Genomic DNA, 14,637 nt, shown 5'->3' with positions numbered 1-14,637 from the left:
GAAACAAAAAGAAAAAGCATCATAAGGTGCCCATGGGGTACTACACATGCGATAGCCAACCAACACAGATGAGAAATCGAAGCGTTGCTCCTTTTAGGGCGACCATTTTCATAGACGAACCGTCGAGACGAAATCCTTTCCCCTGGCTGTCACCCTGGTACATGCTACGCGCGACACAATTACTTGGAATGTTTGTGAAACCGGCCACGGTGTGCTACACACGCGACAGCCAACCAACACAGATGAGAAATCGAAGCGGGGCTTCTTTAAGGGCGACCGTTTACACAGACAAACCGCCGAGATGAAACCCTTTCCCCTGGCTGCCACCTCGGTACATGCTATGGGCGTTACAGTTACTTGGAATGTTTTTGAAATCGGAAAGGATCCAAACTCAAAACAGGTGGTCAACATCGACCAAGAAGTTGTGATGTTTGAGGGGTGTGAGCGAGTCGTGTAGTGCAGTCAGTTGATGTTGAAGAATTGAGTTATGATGCTTCTGGAGCACTTTGTCAAAGAGTGTCGTCAGGAAGACGACCAGCGTTGGAGTTCGTTTCAATGTTTTCTTGAAGAGAAATATTCCAGACACGTTCGATCAATTGTGGAGTACACGTGTGTGGTGGATATTTTGGGGCCGCTAAGCGTTGTTGCGCAGTTTATGATGCGTGAGATTGCATTTGTAGTGTGTTAAGTTTGTACCTGCTATTTTAAATACCTTCTAAGTGATTTTGTAAGTTGTAATTGGTAGCTGCCAAGTGTGCAAGTTTGTGTGATACCTTTGCTGAGAATACATAATTTGTTTGTGTCATAAACTGGTGAATTTTCACTCGGTCTTTGGACTGCAACCACCTTTGTTAATGCTCAAAAGGAACCAACATTTAAATTGTGCATGCTTTTGCAGTGCTTTTCGATGGGGGGAGTCCTTGGAATCGGCCCTGTGATTGCCTCCCTATGAACGGAATCAGTGACCCTTAGTGGAGGTCAGACGAATGCCGCAGTCTTCCGTGAAGAGGGTTTCTAATGCGATCTCGATGACTGCTATTAGTGTTCTTGAAAGACCTCATTAGAAGTGCATTTGTAATACATAATAGGCTCTTTCATTCGTGATTATCTTCTCTTGACATAACCTGTATCGCAAGTTTCAGGCCCTTACAAACTCGGTGAGGCATTTGTGGGCAGGGCTCATGCTGAAGGGACAGATCTTGCGTGACGGCGTAGCCTGTATCTTACACTCTGCGGGATAAGATGCCCTCTTTATCTTTGAAGTGAGCGAATCTCACGACTATAGGCTTGCATTTCTCACTTTGGTAAGACCCGATGCGATGTACACATTCAATATCGCGCAGTTCTACCTCTATGTCTAAGATTTGTTTACTATGTTTGATGCTAATTTTTTTTGGTATCAAGCCATGGTTCTTTAGGTTCTATGTTCTTTGCCATAAAAAGCTAGATTATTTCTTGTTGATTTAAATTTAGTCTCATTTATCTAGGTAAACAGTTCATCTATATGTGCTGTATTTTCGGTACATGCCTCATTCAGTTTACGTAATTATTTCTGCATGTCGTCGATACTATCACAAGGTGTTTAGATTTTGTCATGTCATGCTTTAATTTCACTGAAAGTTTTGTCATTACCCGCCAATTTTATTCAGTAAACCTTTAGTTACAGTAATATCACTGTATGCCTGTATCCGAGTCTCATAGTTGTGTATCGTTATACACGACTGGCTGACTGTTCATGAGGCGAAGAGAGCCTTAGCAGAGGTTGCTTTTCTCTTAGCATTGCATGCTTCACAAATTCACCATCCGAAGTCACCCTTTACCGCCTTGACTGCTACACGTCTATACTCTAGTGCTAGCAGGCCAGCCTTACTCTGACCACGTTCCAACCACTGGCTACCTGACAGATGATCATGTGCAAAGACCAGTAAATGTACACATATTGCTCACGCCTCATCGTACAGCGTCATGTAGTGCTTGACTCTCCCCCCCTCTTTGCCGCCACAAGGACGGCCGGTCTCCACCTAATCATGAAATTTCTGACAGTAGACTTTCCAAGGTACCTTGTGGTTGTTGCATGTGTCTCAGGAGCCGAGCTGCTGATAGTGGCAAAATCAAAAGAGGCAAGTTTTGTAGCCCGATATATCTCCACCAAGCATTATTGCCCGTGGCGTCGATGTTTTCCTGAATTGGCTCCAACCTCAAACGGGAGTCCAGGGAAGTGAGCAAGCGGACGCATTCGCAAAATAAGTGCATCACACAACCTTTGCTGTGTGCCATGTTGTGGTTGTCCTGAACTCTCAGGGCTACAGTAAGGTGACTATTGCTAATTGCTACCTTGACAAGCAGGTAGCTCGGCAGGAACCGACGACCTCATTCCTGACCAGACTCCCCCAATTGGGAGTAGTTCAACAGCCACTTCTACGTATTGGCTGCTCCAGGCCTGCAGGCTGGCGTCATGCAGTTCGCAGAGCCTCCTCACATGCGGCCACAGCGTGTGGGACAAATGCTACATTCGAGCAAATTTAATGCTCAGCTTGTTGCCTTGATGGCCCTGCTCTGCCGCCAAGGTCTGTTTGTGGCTACACAAAGGAACCTTTTGTTTTCTGCCCCCTGTTACATATAGGTTTTCAGCGCGGTTCTTCACTCCCTAGGAAACACTGGATTGAACAACCATTTTGAAGCCACTTGCCGCATCCTAGGCGATGGATTCGACTTTCTTATGTTCTCACCTACATTTCCATCACCCTATTGTCCTACAGGTGCTGAGACGTGTTGCTATTTGAAGTTAAATTTAGCGTTATTCTCTCGTCAGTTTTGTATCGGTGCGGCATGTTGTCGAGGGATGGCATTAGCTTGCTTTTATGCAATCAAACCATGATTTTCGTCGAAAATCCACTAGGGTGATTTTGCATGCATGCAGTCCTTTTTTTCAGCTCTAGTCACCAGGTGAGCCGAGCAGGGGGGCCGTCTTATCAGCCCACAAGGTAGACAATAGCTTGACGCCTTTCATCTTGAAGCACTCTGCTATAGTGTACATTTGGCAGGCTCTTCAACTAATGTTGCTAGGTTTAGCTGTATGCAGTAAAATTAGGCTACAGAATAAAATTTACCATCGCATCTGACTTGCAAAGTCCTTTATACGGCCTCGTAGAAAGTGCGTACAGCAAGCATTGAGATGAATTTTTGGCAAAAAGCTGTTGGACAATATGAATTTTCTTATATGTACGGTCCTTTCTCTCTGCCTGACATGATGTTCACTTCCACATAATTTAGCGGAGGCTTTATAGTATGACCTGCGTTTTTGGTGAAGGCGAAAACGCTCAAGGCCTGTGTGCTTTAATTTAGGTGCACAATAAAGAACATCAGGCAGTCACCATGTCCAGAGCCGTCCACTACGACGTCTCTCATAATTATCGTGATTATGAGTTTTGAGTTTATTTAACCACGTGCAAGTACCCGAAAATACACTGTATAGGTGGTTTGGTGCGAAGGGAACAAAGCTACATTTCACAGCTTGACTGGCCCCTTCACCCAGAAAAAAAATCTAAACTACACATTTACAAAAATACAAAATATACAGGCAGCGGAAAGGGACAATACAAAAAGAAACACGCATGTGGCCCATGACAGCAAATAATAGAATGACAACGCTGAAATACATACAAAAATATTCATTACAAAGCAATCTATGAAAGAATAAAAACTGAATAACCATTACAGAAATCACCCAACAAACTTTGGGACTTCAAAGCATATAAACTGAATTTAGAGCTAGGGTTATCTTTCTACATTCGCTTTTTTTTTACTGTGGGTGCAGTGCATTCATGTGGATAATATACATTTAGTGTTAGGCCATGGTTCGAAACATGACCTACTACACTCCTGACCTGCCCAGAGAGCACCTCTTCCAGCGCCCACGTTCTAGTTCATACCTTCTGCCGCTAGGGCCGTCACCTACGAGCGGCGTGGCGCTAGTCAGCACCTGCTCGCTGACGTCATCTTCACTCTTTGTGGTCAAATTTTGACCAACAAAGCACTCGTAGTGCGTATTTATGATCCAAAATTTAGAATTATTCAGAAATAATAATACTAAAAGACATTCAGAATTTTTTTGCAATAAAATGCACGCTACCACGCATAGGCTGCCCTACATCGTGTAAATCTACGGGTTCCCACGTTTGTCAACCAGTGTGCTATAAATACTCAAGCGCTCTGAACACCTTGCTTAACCAGCAATGTATGGGAAGAAATAGTCACATATATGCCGCCAGTTCACTACAGAATGCAGGCATTCTTATACCAGCGCCTACAAAACAACCGTAAAGAAACAGACGAACAGGTTATAGGTAGCGCCACCTACGGCGAGCGATTGAACGAGAGCGGGGACACGCGCTCCCATAGGAACCCCGCTATCTGAACAGGTCAGGAGTGTAGTAGGTCATGGTTCGAAACCGAGCACCAGAGTGAACGTTCATTTCATTCACGTTTCTTTTTAGTGGTGATTTTTTCGTGCGACGGAGAGGTGTACAGTGTTCTCCTTCATTTGGCGTAGGAATGCTTAAGCATGTAAAATAAAATAAAAAAGAGGTATGCATTACTTGCAAGTATGTCACACCGGGAAACCCTGCAATACTAGTTCGGCATGTGCCATCACTGAGCAGACAACACCGAGTCAAGCTCTGCGGATCTTGTATTTCGTGACAATGCTGCCCGTTGCTATGGCATTTGTGTAATACTTGAATGCCACACAAGAAGTAGCTGTGCTATAAAGCATTTTAAAAAATACCAGAAGCGGGCGTGTACCGTTTGTCAAAGGTGATTACAAATACTTGCATTCACACGAAATAGCTGTCCGAGAAGCAGAGCACATGACTTATGCCCGCATAAAGAGCAAAATCCTGAAGACGTTGAACAAGGTTTGTGTGTGCCGGCGTCACTTCATTACAGGCAAGTTATATTTCTATCTTGTGCGAAGTTGTTTAGCCATTACAAGTGATACTACGGGCTCAAACACTGCACACGATGGATCCGAGTTCCCAGTTAACACTGCTTTGCTGTAGGCTGCATAACATCCTGAACAATTCTCCTTCATCATAAGCACTAGCCCGACTATTAAAATACACAAACTATGCCAAAACATTGGTCGCATGAACATAAACACGGCGTGGTCACTGAGATTTGAGCTCTGTGGGTTCAGTGATGGTAGACAAAAGGCAGGAACAGCCGTCACTTGTAAGGTATGCGTAAAGACAAAGGTATTCGGTCGTGTGACGATTTTTTGGAAGACACTGATGACTTGCACAGTCGATGTAGCGCTGGCTGAATACCAGTGCAGATCAGGCGCACAGCAGCAGACGCCCAAGTTCTTCTGCCTCCTCTTCACTACAATTTTGTCAATGATTTCCAGCTCTGCAGAAGCCAGTCTGCAGTAGTCCAGTTGTTAAATTTCAATGAAGTGGCACCACATAAATGTCTTATAGTATCCACTATTACTCTATCACAAGCTCTAAATCAAGCTGTATAATTAAGTATATAAAAAGTTTGACTTGTTTGAGTTTATTGATGGCAATTACTAAAAGGTAAAGCTCAGAACAGTGAGATAGAACCGTAAGAACAGGCAATCAGGAAATAGTATTGGTGGTTTCCCTATAAAATTTTAAACACGCATGAAACGTATTTATTTTAAGAGTTGCCATAAGTAATCATTTTGTGGTTTACATGTCAGCTACCTATCTGTTTATACACTGTTGCAGATTCTTCGAGGGCTGCAGACAGCAGCCCTCCGATTTTTTTTTCTCTGCAATAATGCTTGACGTTATCACTTGCAACAACAAAAGCTGATTTATTTCAGGATGACACTGCAGCAGAATCAGTACAGCAGGCGGCAGCACTGAATCCAACTTGTGAGTCATGACAAGTTATGGAAACATCACCGCAGCCAGCGTGTGAGCCGGGTCATATCACAGATAAATCTGTTCAAGTGCGGCTGCCAACCCACGATGAAGCGTCACAGGCGAATGAAAAGAAAATTCTGTCAACATGTGCTACGCAAACAGAGCCCCAGGATGTTTCTTCAGGTATGCATTTGCCATAAGATTTAAAAAAAAAGTAAGTGTTCTGCTGTACCAGCAAAGGATTGAGTGTGTGTGTGTGCACTTTTTTGTCACCATATATGTGAAAATAACTAAAAAGAAAATTGTGGTGGCCTGCACCACCAAGAGGTACAACGGGCTCAAGCCAATGTGGTGTAAGTGAACAGGGGAGATATCCCGAAGTATTTTTTGAAAAGAGCCAGTTTGTTAAAAAAATACTAAGGGGAAACCTAATGAGTGTGGCATGTGAGTCCAAACAATAGACGGATTAGGTTCTCGGGTAGGAGCAGTTTGTATTTGTAGTACATGTGTAAGAGCGTGGGTATGTGTGTTTATATATAATGCATTGCTATTGAATGTGTGAAATTCCACGCATGACGGCAAGGTGGGAAGCGACCCAGTGGCCTGGAAGATGAGGTAGACAATGAGGATGATATCAATAGTATATCAGAGGTCTAAATTCATTTTTTCATTAGGAGTAGGGTTGCCAGGCATGTTGTAGTTCGTTGGTTGGGGTTGTTTTTCAACCGGTGATAAAGTAGGAAACCTTGGGCAGTCTGTTTTCTGCTTCGAACAAACGTTATCTTTGTATAAGCTATTCTAGAACTTCGTGTTTTCTTGTGTACCCGAGACGATAGTGCATGATGCAGTGGTGACAAATGCTAGTGCAAAGCTTTGCATGTGCTATTCTTAAAGCTCCTTACTACATGCAGCAAGTTTTCTAGGTAACGGCAATCTGTGACGCTGAACTCCGCAATAGGAAGCGGCGTCGTTTGTGAAATGTAACGTGCACTTTGACACACAGGTTGTCGACTGTCAAAAGAAAGCAGTAGTCTTAGTAGTGCTTCACCATGTGATGGCCAAAACAGGTAGCTGGAGGCGGTAGGCTTGTCAGCTTTATGTGACACTGATGCGTTCGTCGGCGGCCGCCATCTTGTCTTTGTTCTATCTGGATGATTACTCGCAAAGCATTGCCACAATCAGGCAAAAATCAGAATCATTGATCTAGCAGTCTCTGCACTTCTAGAACAGGTGGGAGACCTTTTCGCAGTACATTTCGGTGTCTACAAGTTCAGTGGCACAGTAAATGTTTTGGTACAACAAGTTATTGTGGTATATATGCACTGACCTGCTGGTATATGAGATTGCTAGTTTCCTATTACTTTTCCAGGGAACCTACCTTTCATATTCTTGAGTGCCACATTGTTAGCATAAATAGAGCACTGAATGCATCTGATTTCCTACAGTCCTAGAAAAAGAGAAATAGGACAAGCTTGCATTGTGTAGGAGAGGTTATGGCTTCCTGCAGACAGTAACCCAGCTGTGAAGAGCAGCCCTAGTTGTCATTACAAACCTGAAGCGTTTTGCCTTGTAGTAACACGAAATAAAAGTGGTACACCTTGTCCTTCATATGCATTTGTTGTGCAGCTTTCATGATTGATGCAAGGGGAGTGAAAGGTGTTTTGGATCTCTACCTCAAAGACTATAGGAAGGCATAGAGACACAAAGATTATTCTGATTGATTGAAAAGAAAAGTCTGAATTCGTATTGAGTGTCTTGTGGAATTCTGTTTTCTTCTCACCTCCATAATGCCACGTGCGTTTGTTTCAGTTTAGCTGCATTTGGTTTACGCCCACAAAGCCTTTGCAGATCGCGCTTCAGTGTCCGAAAAGCTTCACGATTGTAGTAGATCATTTTGATAAGATTGTGCGCAAGACATGAACACTCAAGCTTGTTCCAGAGATTGTACGACCATCATTGATATGACTGGAAAGTTCAACACAAGGTGTATAAAAGAAGGCGCAGGCCAACCGTGGTCTGTTATTTAACGACTGTCGCTCTTGGCGCCGATATCAGTGTACAACGTGCATGGCTTGCTTTAAATTGATTTCCCGTTTGGCGGTCACAGGTTCGTCCAAATAGAGAGTTTTATCTTGAAGATGTTGACTGCTTCCATTGTGAACATGGTGCCACAGCCAGGTGGCAATAATAACCTTGCCCGTACTGTGCTTTTTTGATGCGAAACCCTTTTATGCTTCATAAAACGGGAAATTTGATCGTCGGAAGCGACCATCCCACATGGTTAAGGACAAGCGATGCAACAAATTATTGTCATGTGATGATGCCACCACATGATGTTACAAATTTTGGTGTGACGTCCCATGACGTAACTCCACAGGATGCTGATGTTGCGCACTCCTTCTGGTGGTTAATCATACTGGTGAGTTCACGGCCTCAAGAAAAAGAAGATGAAGACTGGGCATTGCATTGACATGAAATCGCGGCTCATGTTCCCCGCTCTCTTATACATCTTCCAATGAGGAAAGAAGATGGTTTTCATATTTGAATCTCCTTCAAACTGGTATGAAATGAGGATTATGTTACTGAGGCATTTTGGCGACCTGCTCTATTTCAAAATTAGCTTGAGAACTGAATAGCGCCTATTCAACGAAAGATCGTTCCCTGTAAGGTTGAACCGAAGAGCGATATTGCATCCTGTAGTGAGGTTCTTAATGTGCGGTATACTGTAAATGGTGTGTAGTATACTATAGCTTATGGGCAAAAGCGAACAGAGTTGTAATTTGTCTTAAGTGTCCCTTTAAGGTTAGGAAGCACGCTTATATTGGAGGCTCGTGAATGAGAATAACAGCTACTTGAGCCAGGGAATGGGAGTACTGGTTAAAGAGAAAGTAAAATAAAAAAGTAAGCTTCACAGAGTTTATTTGTTCGATTCCCTGGGCCGCTGTTTTTCTAAGTGGCAGAGAAAGTGCCTATTAGCTTTGTGTTGTGGGTACACTCGTTTTTTTAAGGGGATTGATTAATATTTTCTCTAACTTTTTCACTCCTGCTTCCTCTGTCACAAGTGAAGCTGAGCTGTGTGCCCTTGTAGGCTGCAGAAATATGCTTCTTTAACCTGTATTGGATGTACATTTGCACTAACAAGCGCCAGCACAAAATAACTCACCGTCATAAAAACTGGTGAGCTACCATGGGCTCCGGGAACCAAACTCTGTGCCTCTGGAATTGGAAATTCCTTCAAACATTCGGCGCAGCTCTGATTATTACAGATAAATTCAGTGGGGGAAGATGAGGAACCAGCGCGGTTGGAGGTTCCTCATCTTTGCTACATTGACTGTTGAAGCAGTGATGATTATAAATAAAGTAAATATTGGAAAGACCTTTTGCAGTTTGTGGTAAGAAGCAGCTGGTATTGAAGGAAAGGTAGTATAAAACAATAGAACTTACGGAAGATGAATTTGAACCATATTGTTGTTGAGGCGTTCGCTCATATCTGGCATTCGCCGAACAAGCGGCGTAGATCGCATTCATTCATGACAGTTCCCTAAGTGCTGCCGCAACCATTGATGACGTGCATGTCGGCTGCCGTTTGAAGCACTGCATAATAAACGTGAAAGATGAGCAGCATAATGGGGTATTGGGGATGACTTGCCGTATTTCATGGAAAGTCAACACTACCGATGATCCTACCAGACACTACTGCTATTTCATTAGCCCTGGCGCCTTGTCTGTTCATTTTGCCTAATGCGTCCTCCGTTTCGGTGACCGTGAAAATTGACGTTAAGTGTGTTTTCCCGCCCGAGCATCATTTCTGGCACAAGTTCTATTTCTAGCTACATTTGTATGCAGAAGGCGGATGTCATGCCAGTTTTAAAGACGATAGTCTTTCTTGGGGACCTTCGATGCAAAAATTTTAATCTTTCCGTCTGCCTGTTTGTCTGTGCATTTGTCTGTTTTTGTATCATAACGATACCCCAAACGGCACCAAGCGATACTCCAAATGGCCAACCCCATTCGCAGCGCCCACCAATATTGCTCAGGTTTCAGCGTTCGTACTTGTGTGATTGTTAATTAAAAGGCAATTGCGCATATCTGAGGCACCTTAACAACACGTCAATGTTTGCAATGTGTGGCTTTATACTAGAGAAGGCATACATAAGTAATTCTAAGGACTATAGCGTTTATTACACTGTGCTGACAATGTAACGCGATGCTCAGAAAGGCAACTGTTTTTAACGCTTTGCTAAGACGACGGAGTGGTGGCACCTGCCCATCTCTTTGCGTTCTACACCTTATCGCCTCCGAGACATGCGACCACATGCCTTTGTTCGTTTGCGAATATAAGTGCCAGATAGCGCTCGCGTCTAACGTGCCTCGATGCGCTCTTTCACCTTCACTGCACGGATTGAGACTCTCTAACGCAGCGCCTCCAGAATACAATTCACCGATTTTCTCGCCCAGAACATCAAATAAACGTTTTGTTCACTCTCGCCAGACGCAAGACTATCGTCTTTCGATGACATTTGCAGTGAAACAAGCAGATACGGGGCCATTTTTCTGAGAGTTCTGGACCAGTGATGTCCTGTTTCAGCACATGTGCTGCAGCGCCACCAGGTGTCTTGTGCCTTTTCAGGAGGGATCCTAGTGTACCCGACGCTTTGCTTGTGGCTGTTGTCGATTAATGTTTACGTGTTTGCAACCATGACTCGGAGGCTAGCTCTCCTGTATATTTCTGAATTTCTTTCCCTAAAAGATGCAGTTACTCATGAGTTTCCGTGGAGGTCCTTTCTCTGGAAATTAGTGTGATTAGCATAAGAGAGCTCCATCGTTCTGCAGAAATTTGAAAGTCACTGTTGGTGATGGCATCTTCGGTTTTAGAGAAAAAGCAGCATTAGTCATGAGTAAAAATTCAAACTACAGAGGAAAATGAAGATATGAGCCGGAAGGCATTTTCAATTTGGCTTTTCTTGCAGCACAATGTACATCTTCATCGAGAAGCAAAGGCACGATAGTGATTGGAAAAGCGATAGTTTGCGTGCATGCGAAATCGCTCACGCATTCCATTACTAAACGTGAACAGGTTCTGACAATTTTGTACCAACACATGGGGCCAGTTGACCAAGTCCAAAGTGTCATTTGCAGACTGATTTAAGCTCTTTACGTAGACTGCCTAATTTATTGCACCGCTCTAAAACTGCGAATTGCTGCACATCGCTGCGGCTTAGCCAAACGTGGTTTCTACTGTCCCTTCACAGTACGTCATTCTCTGGTATGACAAAGTCACCCAGGCTCCTCATCTGATTGGCTGTGGAATGCATGGAAGTAAGATTTGCTGGTAGTGTGGCAGCACCTTTCAGAGCCGACATCAACAACTCTGCGATTTTCAGCTCTGTTGCTAAATAGCGTGCGTGCTTCCGGGCGAACATGGTGATGGCCTTTAAGACTGTGCGCATTCTTTCGACGTGCGATTTTAAAGGCCGTCACTGGGTGAAGCTCAAATTGTCGAGGGAGTTCATGAGAGCACTATAGCCCAAGATGCCAGTGTATCTCATAAGTAGAGGAGGCAGGGCAGGGGTGAGAAAGAGGGAATAGATATAATTGTTCGTAGCGGCCTTCTTACAGGGCGGGCCACTAAATTTGTCATGCAAATAATTTGATGATGCTCTAGCCTAAACGCCAACAAAATTTCAAAAATCTGTTTCAGTGGCTTTTTATGGGTCCATTCGGCGCATTTCATTTTGTTCGCTTGTGATAGCAATATGAAAATGGTCACGGCCCAGACACATGCAAAGCTTTTATTAAGAAGGTCCGGGTATTGAGGATCATGCTAATTCGAGCATTCTGTTTGTCTGCTGTGCGTGCTTTCCTAGCAGCTTGGGGGAGATTCAGGAGATGGAGGTACCGTGCAGAAGTCAAAACTTCAATTATATGACTACTTCATGGGCTGGACTTACAGTTACGTACTACATGCTGAGCATGAAAATGTCGGTAGATAAAAATTAAATTTTATAAATATATCTTCCATAAATGCTGCTTGTCACTGAACCCTGCCATGGAACATTTGATCTGCGCCGGCATGTTTTCTCGATGCATCGGAAACTGTTGGCTCTCACAAGAGTAATTTCACACTCGTAATGTGTTGAGTGAGTACCAGCATGACCACTATTGTTTAAATAGTACTGGTAATTATTTACGATGGTCTACAATGTTGCTGCAGTCCTGAGAAGTAGCAAAGAAAAACGTTTGCCAATTTCATTTTGTCCCATGCCGAACAAACTAGTTCTAACTACATGTAGTGGGTTAAAATCAGGAAACAAGTACTACTAAGTGCATCGTTCTGCAGAAGGACTTGTACCTGGGCTAGTTGGTGCCGGATCGAATTCATGATGTAGCACAAAAACGAAACGACGGACACAAACAACAACACACCACAAGCGCTACTAACTGGGGTGTGTCATTTTTTGTGTCCATCGTGACGTTTCCCGCCACATTATCAATTTCATTTTGAGTGCATTGGTTTGCTCTGTCGACTTCTGTATCCTGTAGGCCAGAGCCTGCCTATCTCGCACCCAGGAGCCCAGGCTACTGGCAGCGTACTCTTACGTTCAAACACCATTTTGTTCTGAACTGCCAGAACGTGTATCTTTTGCGCCTTGTTTACATGGTAAAGGGCAGCCTTGGGACAATAAAATGCGATAAATTGCCTAATCATACCAATCCTGCTTACAAGAAGTCGTCTGGACACCAACGCGTGGCAGTCTAGGGTGTTGTGTTGCCGTGCATGTGACAGATGACTCAACGTGCAGTATAAATATGGCGGCATGCGCAGAAATATACTCCATCTCAGAAGTACCTTTCAGCATTGTGGAAGCTGCAGGGCTTATTAGCAACCAATAGGAAATACGAAAGTCCACTAAAAACATGTTTACCTGCGTCATGTCGTCTGTTCGCCGTCTTCTTGGCATCAGCTTGCCTATCTTTTCAATACTTGCTCCTTGCATTCAGGACGAAACGCAAAAACCTCTCAGGGAATACCACCGTGTTTCTTTATATTCAGAGATGCACTTGTTCAGGGCATGTTCGCTGAATATTGTGTTTAATACGGTCTTTTTTATACATGTTTTCAAGTTTTCGTGACAGGGGACCATCATATTGAAATGCACACTGTCTAAAGGTCAAGTTCGGCAAAATCACCATCTAGGGCTGCGTGTACTCGAACAGGCCCATTATCTATTGGTATGATATCCCTGTCAAAGTCTGTGTTTGCCAATTTTTTGCTTGCTTAGTCTGTTTTATGTGATATCCTCGCACCCACTGACCGATCAGTCACTGTCAGAACTGTTCAGCGGCGCGCATTCACGCAAGCTACGCAAGTATAAGCTACGCTTCGGCAAATGGTAGTGCTTCATCGTCGATACTAGTAGCAGTAAGCGCAGTATCTTCAGCGAATTGCATACTGACCAAATCGCGCTCACCAAGAGCAGCAGAGTGCGGGGCTGTGAATGCTGTTGTCCGCAGCTGCTACTTCACATTAGCTACAAGCTTCTGCTCATGCCTGAATTATAGGGAAAGAGTTCATGTGATATAACCATGTTAAGTATCATTACATCATCAGTATTCACACATTTTTGCAGAAAACCGTTGCTAAAGCGGTCGGCTGGGCGCTCTATACTAGTGTGGCTCTGTCTGCACCTTTTTGTTTTTGATATCCAGCACGCCCACGAAGCGGCTGCCAGGTAGTTCCTGTCGGTCCCTACATGGGAGACCCAGCGAAGCGTGTCCCAGGACAAAATTAAAGTTTTTCTATTCCATTCCGAGATGCAGCACAGAGAACATTGTTCTTCTCAGTTTTCTTGCTGCCAAGGAAATGCCGTGAACAGCGGAGTGATGATGGCGACACGCGGACGTTTTGAGTTGGAGTTTAGTTTATTTACCTTGTACAGTTGTACAGTAAGTGGCTGGGTCAGAGGAAAAAAGCTGTATAGAACAGCTTGACAAAGCCCCCTATCCCCATGGCAACTGTGACAACAAAAACGGCAAAATCAAATTAAACACAGGACAGTTTAAACCAGCAATGCATATGCTTTGTATCAGAACAAAAAATTTAAACAAACTATACTAACCAAAAACGTACATGCTATACATCAAAAGAAAGAAGTATTTCTTTCTCGATTATCTCGATTTCCTGATGACACCCGCTGCTTCTGCGATTCAAGTGACGACAGAACGCAATGCAGTGCGCACATATCACACCGGCACTCATCGCATGGCGTACTGTGCTGCGGACAGACACTATGTCACCCAAATCGTTCCTCTTGCGCTGATTGTTCATGTACCTGTACATGACACTGTGATGGCGAAGTGCATGCACCGAGGGTCTAACGTGTCGCATATTGTTGTAAAGGGCATTGCAAGAAGCACAGCTAAAACCCTTCTACCTCGTTGATAATGAAATTAAGGCCGGAACTGTATAATGTGCAGTGGAAGGATACTGCCAGCATACTCTCTATAGCTTTGGCATTGCTGCAAGATAGTTGTGAGATAGAGTGTAGCAGTGTACTTGTACTATAGGGTGTACGCACTGAAACATCGTTGCTAGGTGGTGCTGTGAAGGGCCAAGCTGGGAACCACTTTTTGAGGTTTTCAGATAATGGACGACCCATGCTTGCCAACGTGTTTGCTATGCTTATGTCAAGGGTGTGTTCCTTGGCATGCCGTGTCCTCGTGCATTGCATTTACATTACTG

General features: G+C 43.9%; 1 protein-coding gene and 1 long non-coding RNA gene across 2 annotated transcripts in view; both read left to right on the top strand.

The window, feature by feature from the left end:
* Positions 1 to 14,637, top strand: part of LOC119185244 (uncharacterized) — a 548,537-nt gene that overhangs the window by 394,554 nt on the left and 139,346 nt on the right. The gene's annotated exons all lie outside the window — the stretch shown is intronic.
* Positions 1 to 14,637, top strand: part of LOC142804063 (uncharacterized) — a 36,066-nt gene that overhangs the window by 12,555 nt on the left and 8,874 nt on the right. Inside the window, exon 2 of the long non-coding RNA XR_012894448.1 lies at positions 5,852 to 6,077. This is a non-coding gene — a long non-coding RNA (uncharacterized LOC142804063). The remainder of the gene's footprint in view (positions 1 to 5,851; positions 6,078 to 14,637) is intronic.

This window comes from Rhipicephalus microplus, chromosome 3 (assembly GCF_043290135.1).
Source record: "Rhipicephalus microplus isolate Deutch F79 chromosome 3, USDA_Rmic, whole genome shotgun sequence".
NCBI classification, from domain to species: Eukaryota; Metazoa; Arthropoda; class Arachnida; order Ixodida; family Ixodidae; genus Rhipicephalus; species Rhipicephalus microplus.
Note: the sequence above shows the minus strand (reverse complement) of the source record. Positions and strands in the feature narration are given on the sequence as shown.